Here is a 6,502-nt window from a genome sequence, read left to right as displayed (position 1 = left end):
TCCTCCCACCCCATTTGGCATCGTCCGCCTGTAGCAATGATATATTTTGGGTATATTTCAGCTAATATTGTCTCTCAAGAACATGTCACAGCGCCACATATGTGTTTTGGTTGGTTTTGCCCAATGATGACGTCACGGGTTGTGACGTATGTTTGTCCGCCAGCTTGACTCCGTTAGGTTTAAATGTCTTGAATAAAGCCCACCGACGGTTATGCACCTTACTGCCTGTCTAGAGTCGTCAGTCGTGCTATTATGACGCAGTGCACTGTTTTTGACAGTGTGTTGCTTGAGTTGCCGTAGTCCAGCTGTCTCTGTCTCTCCCGAATATACATGTATAACATTGGTTGTTGTTTTTCTTTCATCTACGTTTAAAAGTTTGCATCGTTTGCATCATTTGGCTGTTACAAAAAGTTAGTGCCGTGATATTTTTTTTCTAAATAAATGGTTTATTACTTCGTATTTGACAACATAACACAATAGTACGCAGTAACGCAGCCATCTGCTGAATTGCGTGCAGCTATTTTACATTTTTCGCATTAAAAGGATCATATAACAATAAAAATATCGCAGGCGGGACATAAACTAAAATCAAAGGACATAATATTGATAAGACAACGCGACTTGAGAAATAAAATCAGCATCACATGAGCTTTACAGGAAAAAAGGTAAGTAGCGCTATCGTAAGACTTGGGTATGTTATATACAAATGCAAAGTATCTAGATATACACCATGCTTGCAGTTAGACTTTCTGTGTCAATAAAATCAAAATTAAAAAAAAATTCCAGTAGACTTTTTTTTCTCTGTACCTACATTTCTTTGTGTATAAATTCGGCTTTGTTGGTTGAAATATCAAATAAATCAAGAGAAACAAAAACAGATAAATTTTCCGATGATCAGAGAGTAAATATAACATGACTTTGTACGGCATTAGTGGCAAGGATAATCTTTAATATAGACGTATGGCAGGAAGACAGGATGGTTTACTCTTTTTTTAACTTGACTCTTGCTGCGAATAGCAAGAAACGAAAGTCAACTAGCGCTATACAATGTAAATGGTATTTACAAGAAGCGTTTGGAAAAGAACGCACTTTGCTGACAGTTCTGTCCCGTCCATCCAGGTGAGCAAGTACATTCGTAGCCACCATCTTTGTTCTCACAGCGTCCATGTTGGCACGGGTTTCTGATAAAGCGATCTTTATCTGTGTGATAATTACAATTTAGTTCTGTTATAGTAGTGAGGCTTAGGCCACATTGACTCAAAGGACGTCGTCCTAGAAAATTATGCAGGCGTGTAAAAGAAGGAACTATGGACAAACAAAACAATCATATTATCTCGTCCTGATAATGTTGCGGGTTACGAAATGTCCATAATGTACACAATTGAAGGATAGCAAATTTACACTAGAATTTCTTAGCTTCTGAGCAAATACAGCATATTTCGACCCCTCCTCGTGCAGTAATGGACGTTTTGTAATAATCTAAGCTACATTTGTTTGAATATGTCGTTCATTGCACGTGTGTTCATGCAACATGACCTCAGGTAACCCGAATGGAACAGGTGTACGTATGTTCTTTGACCAACAGCAAACGGAACGCGCGGAACCTTTAGATTGAACATGTATTCTTTGGCCAACAGCAAATGGAACGTGCGGAACTTTAGCTAGACGTAGAATGGGGAAAACACTTTTTGCCCGGTTTTGGTCTGAAAATAGCATTTTGAAGTGATGTACACCAGAAATGTGTAGTCCTGTGAAGTCCTGTACGGGCATGTTAAAGGCACCCTTGTACCGAATTTAACCCTATTTTCTGGCTTTTTGGGGCTTCCTGGGCCCAGGAGGGGAGGGGCACAGTGTATGAGCACCAAATTTGCAGGGGTTCATGTACATGTAAAGTTTAATCAATCCTACGATTTTGATATCGTTATCACGTAATTATGACGTCACTGATGTGATTTTATGGGCTAAAACAGTCTATATACGGATGTCTCGTAATACCTGAATATATTAGGCAATGACTTAACAAAAAGTTTAGCATGTTGATCCAAGTTGACCAAGACCTCTGTTGGGAATAATAACCATATTGACGTCATATAATGACGTAATGTGTATTAAGCTACCCTCGGGATCCGCCATCTTGGATAGGCAATCTTAAAATATTTTGAAAAATGCATTTTTTTGCAGCTTTTAACCCCAAACACACAATGAAAATAGACCAGAAACGTCAAATTCAATGTTATTTTGTTGAATACACACCTGTAATCAAAAATTTGAAGGGGGAAGCCTGTTTAAAGCTGAACTAATGATTTTGTCCGCCATCTTGGATTTTGACCGATGACGTCATCAAATTAGCACAATTTATGAATATCAGATCATGAAAGTTACACTCAAATTATATATGATGCTAATAATGTCGGTGAACAAGTGTGGTTGAGCAAGAAAACCTTGAAACCTCATTTTTAACCAAAACTTTCGTGAAAAATGCCTGTCAGAGGCCAAGGTATTATCGTTGATTAGGAGTTGAAGTTCCGATCGTGACCCCAAAATTTCGTTATAAACTAATGAAGTACATGTACATCGCGTGGGGATCACCCGATCGCGTTGGTGCCGAAGTTCCACCCGAGCGGGGGCCGAAGGCCGACGTGCGAGCGTAGCGAGGGATAGGTAGGAAATGGCCTTTCAAACATCGTCATTTTCTGCGGATTCTGTCGAAGCAGAGTGCTATATAGTGAAATGATTCATCGCGGGACAATCTAAAGCACATGGCGGGCATAATATCTACTCAAAAGAAAGATATAAGGCATTTTGTGTTCTCGGAATTTTCACGATTTCCGGGGCTCAGCGTTACCAGCTGACACATGCATACAAAAGGTGAAAGACGCATGGTACAAAATACACATCGGCTTTTTTCCCCAAAAGAATTTACACTATTGTTCATCAATGCACTGTTTTTGTAGAACGATTAATACACACGGGTATTTTGCTATACGCACGAAATCCGTTTTCCGTCTTCTGGGCCCTGGGTCGACTTCTGGGTCGACTTCGTTATAACCCTCGATCCACGAAAACCACTAAAATCAGGCGACAACAGTGAAAAAAGTTTAAATGTAGATCTAAATGTACTTGTTGTGCAGCATGGCTTTTGTTAGCATGTTGAAACTCTGCAAGTTGACTCAAATAGTTTCAAAATACAACAAGATCCCACAACGCCGGTCGAATGCACCTCATGTGGTAACGAACATCTGGGGCTTTCTATTTTGTGCCGTTTTCTTTTGTCGCCAACCCACACTTGTGTATGCCCAACAATAATTCCGGGGCCTATTGCCCGTGGGTACAGGAGCCCTAAATGTATTTTTTTTCGAAAAATGCCCCCAAAAACTCCATAAAAATGTTTACGAGGCCTGTTCTATATAAAAAATGAAAAATAAACGCCTGGGGGTACTTGCCATCTTTACCTCCATGCCAAATTCCAGGTCTTTTGGTCCACAAATGGCGGAGTTGAATAGATTTGACGATTTGGCAGGAGAAGGAGAAGAACATGAACAAAAACAATATATTTCACTCTAACCATACCTCTGGTATGGGGAGTGAAATATGATTATTTTGAAATGGAAGTTAAAACAAATCCACTTCTTTGAGTATCTACATCATTAACTTGAGTCTGACCTGTAATCTTGTAGACCTCGTTTGCCCAAGGCCCGCCTTCACCGTCCGCTGCACAGTCCGTGGACTGTCCGTACTTGTTGTAGGTGTTGTGTCCATCAGCCGACCCAAAACACTGCCCACCATCCTGTACAGAAAACACGGTAGAACCACGAGAATGTGCTACCTGGTAACACTTCTCTATGGCGTTTTTACGGGACTTGTAGGATCCATCTGGAAGCAGATCTGTTCCCTCGAGATCAGGAATGGCGCGGTCAAAGGAGTCCTTCCAGCAACCCAGGCTGGTGTACCCACATCTTTCGCTTCCTGTGTGAGGAACGACGTTTTATTGTAACCTCAATGTAGACCCCCTGCACCTGTTTTTCTTGGGTTGTAGGTTGTCTCTTTCTGAATTTGGTTTACTGATAAGAAAATAATTTCTATCATTATCTATAGATTTCTTATTCAGGAAGAAACTAAAACAAGACTTTCATAGCTGTATTACCAGAGTTCAAGGCATGTAAGCAATGATCCAATCCGAATATAACGTCATTTTGTGCGATAGGAAAGGAAGCAATAAGTTGGTGAAAGTTATGTCTACACTTAAGAAACTCACCTTGCTGACAGTTCTGCCCAGTCCATCCAGGTGAGCATGTACATTTGTATCCACCATCTTTGTTCACACAGCGTCCAAGTTGGCAAGGTTTAATCCTTGTACACTCATTGATGTCTGCGTGATCAAAGAATTCAGCGGCGTTACCTGAATTGCTAAATTATGACCTCATTACACTTTTTCCCCATACCTGTTTTTGACATATTCCATGTTAGCATCTATTTCTATTGATAGTTGATGCCAAATCAGTCAACATATGTGATAGCAATCTTCTAAACAGAACAGTCCGTTTAAGGACAATGACAATTTAGTCATTGAACACTTGAAACTTCATATTTTTTATACATTAATTAAAACAACTCACCTTGCTGACAGTTCTGTCCAGTCCATCCAGGTGAGCAGGTACATTTGTATCCGCCTTCTTTGTTCACACAGCGTCCATGTTGGCAAGGTTTCTCGGTACACTCATTGATGTCTGATAAAGAATGAAAGAGATTGTTATCATTCATACATATTACTGGGCATAAGCCAATGTCTGTGTGATAACGAGAGAAACAAAGAAAGAGAAAATAGAATTTAAAGAAAATGGATGATGACATGGGAAAATTCAGATATGCAACATTAATGGCATCTACAGAAACAAAACTCACCTTCCTGACAGTTCTGTCCAGACCATCCAGGTGAGCAGTTACATTTGTATCCGCCTTCTTTGTTCACACAGCGTCCATTTTCGCATGGTTTCTCGGCGCACTCATTGATGTCTGTTTAACGGAAACCAATCATGTCGAATTTTTAATTCAGTATTATTATTATTATTATTACTCGGTGGCCGACTACACTCTCTTCGCAGCCAGGGACTGAATTGCGAGGAGCGCACAATTAGTGGGGCTAGATCGCAAGGGTCTGGAGCGGCTGACGTTCGGCGCTAACTCAGGTGACCTCAATACGACAATTGCCCCATGTGCGGCCATAGGACTGTAGGTTTTGAACCACTCACACCGGGAAGGACCCCTACTCTTTTTGATAAGTGTGGTGGGCTCTTTAACGTGCTCGAGGTCGTCAAACACGGGACCTCCATTTAACGTCCTATCCAAGGTACGTCCCTAACCGAAGCTAGGTACTCATTCACACCTGAGTGAAGTGAGGCAAGTAGTTTATAGTGCCTATCCTAAGGGCATAACTACAACGGGACAAATCAAGAAACCCCGGATTCGAACTCAGTACCTCTGGGGCCAAACACCCTGCCATCGCGACGCCACAAATCTTGTTACAGGGCACCACCCAAGTCAAGCTAATTAGAAAGTAACTTCTTAAATTCACTTCAAACATTAGTGTTACAAGAAAGTAAACTCACCTTGCTGACAGTTCTGTCCGGTCCATCCAGGTGAGCAGGTGCATTTGTATCCACCATCTATGTTCACACACGTTCCATGTTGGCATGGATTCCTGGTACACTCATTGATGTCCGATAAAGATAGAAATATACAATATCTTGCTTTCTTTCTTGTTATCGTTCATAAATATCACCGGGCATAAGAAAAATGTTTGTGTGATAACGAGAGATACCAAGAAAGAGAAAGTGGAATATAAAGGGAAATGGAATAAGAAATGGGAAAATTCATATATACAACGTCAATGGCATCTACAGAAAAAAGTACTTCGCTGGCAGTTCTGCCCAGTCCATCCAGATGAGCAGGTACATTTGTAGCCGTTAACTTTGTTCACACAGCGTCCATGTTGACAGGGTTCCTCGGTGCACTCATTGATATCTGCATGAAAACAGAAAAAAAGCATGTGGTTGAATGAAACTTCATGTCAATACCTGGGCACAATTAACAGTTCAGGTTGTGAGATGAGCTTTCTTTGTTCAGAGAAAGGTATACAAGACTCTGTAACTTCACAAGTAAGCTTCAATGTGCCTACAGGTATCAACTCACAGAAGCAATGTGTACAACATCGCAAGTTTCCCCTCAGAATTTGTTTTCGTACTGATCTTTCAGTTCAGCACTACTTTTCAAATCCGAAATAAATAAAAAATTAAATTGCTATGGCATAAATGTTTAACATAAATATGCATCTGTGTTGGGGGAACTTTTGTACGGTGATGGAACGTAAGCGCAGAAAATCAGGCCAAGAAAATACGTTGTGGTTCGGGTTATCCTGGTCGACTGCTGGCAAATGTCCCAAAGAAATGACATGTGACAGGTAAAAATAATCTAGAATCATTTACCAACACATTCTCTTTACTGA

The 6,502-nt window shown here is 40.7% G+C and overlaps 1 long non-coding RNA gene across 1 annotated transcript; it reads right to left on the bottom strand.

Annotated features, from left to right (window-relative positions):
• Nucleotides 1-1,090: 1,090 nt before the first annotated feature.
• Nucleotides 1,091-4,344, bottom strand: LOC136439711 (uncharacterized). Its single transcript, XR_010756564.1, has 3 exons — nt 4,256-4,344; nt 3,664-3,966; nt 1,091-1,200 (listed from the first exon to the last, which is right to left on the bottom strand). It is a non-coding gene; the product is annotated as an uncharacterized lncRNA (long non-coding RNA).
• Nucleotides 4,345-6,502: the final 2,158 nt, after the last annotated feature.

Source organism: Branchiostoma lanceolatum, chromosome 8 (genome assembly GCF_035083965.1).
Source record: "Branchiostoma lanceolatum isolate klBraLanc5 chromosome 8, klBraLanc5.hap2, whole genome shotgun sequence".
Lineage (NCBI taxonomy): Eukaryota > Metazoa > Chordata > Leptocardii > Amphioxiformes > Branchiostomatidae > Branchiostoma > Branchiostoma lanceolatum.
The sequence above is the reverse complement of the archived record's forward strand: the minus strand, read 5'-3'. Positions and strand labels throughout refer to the sequence as shown.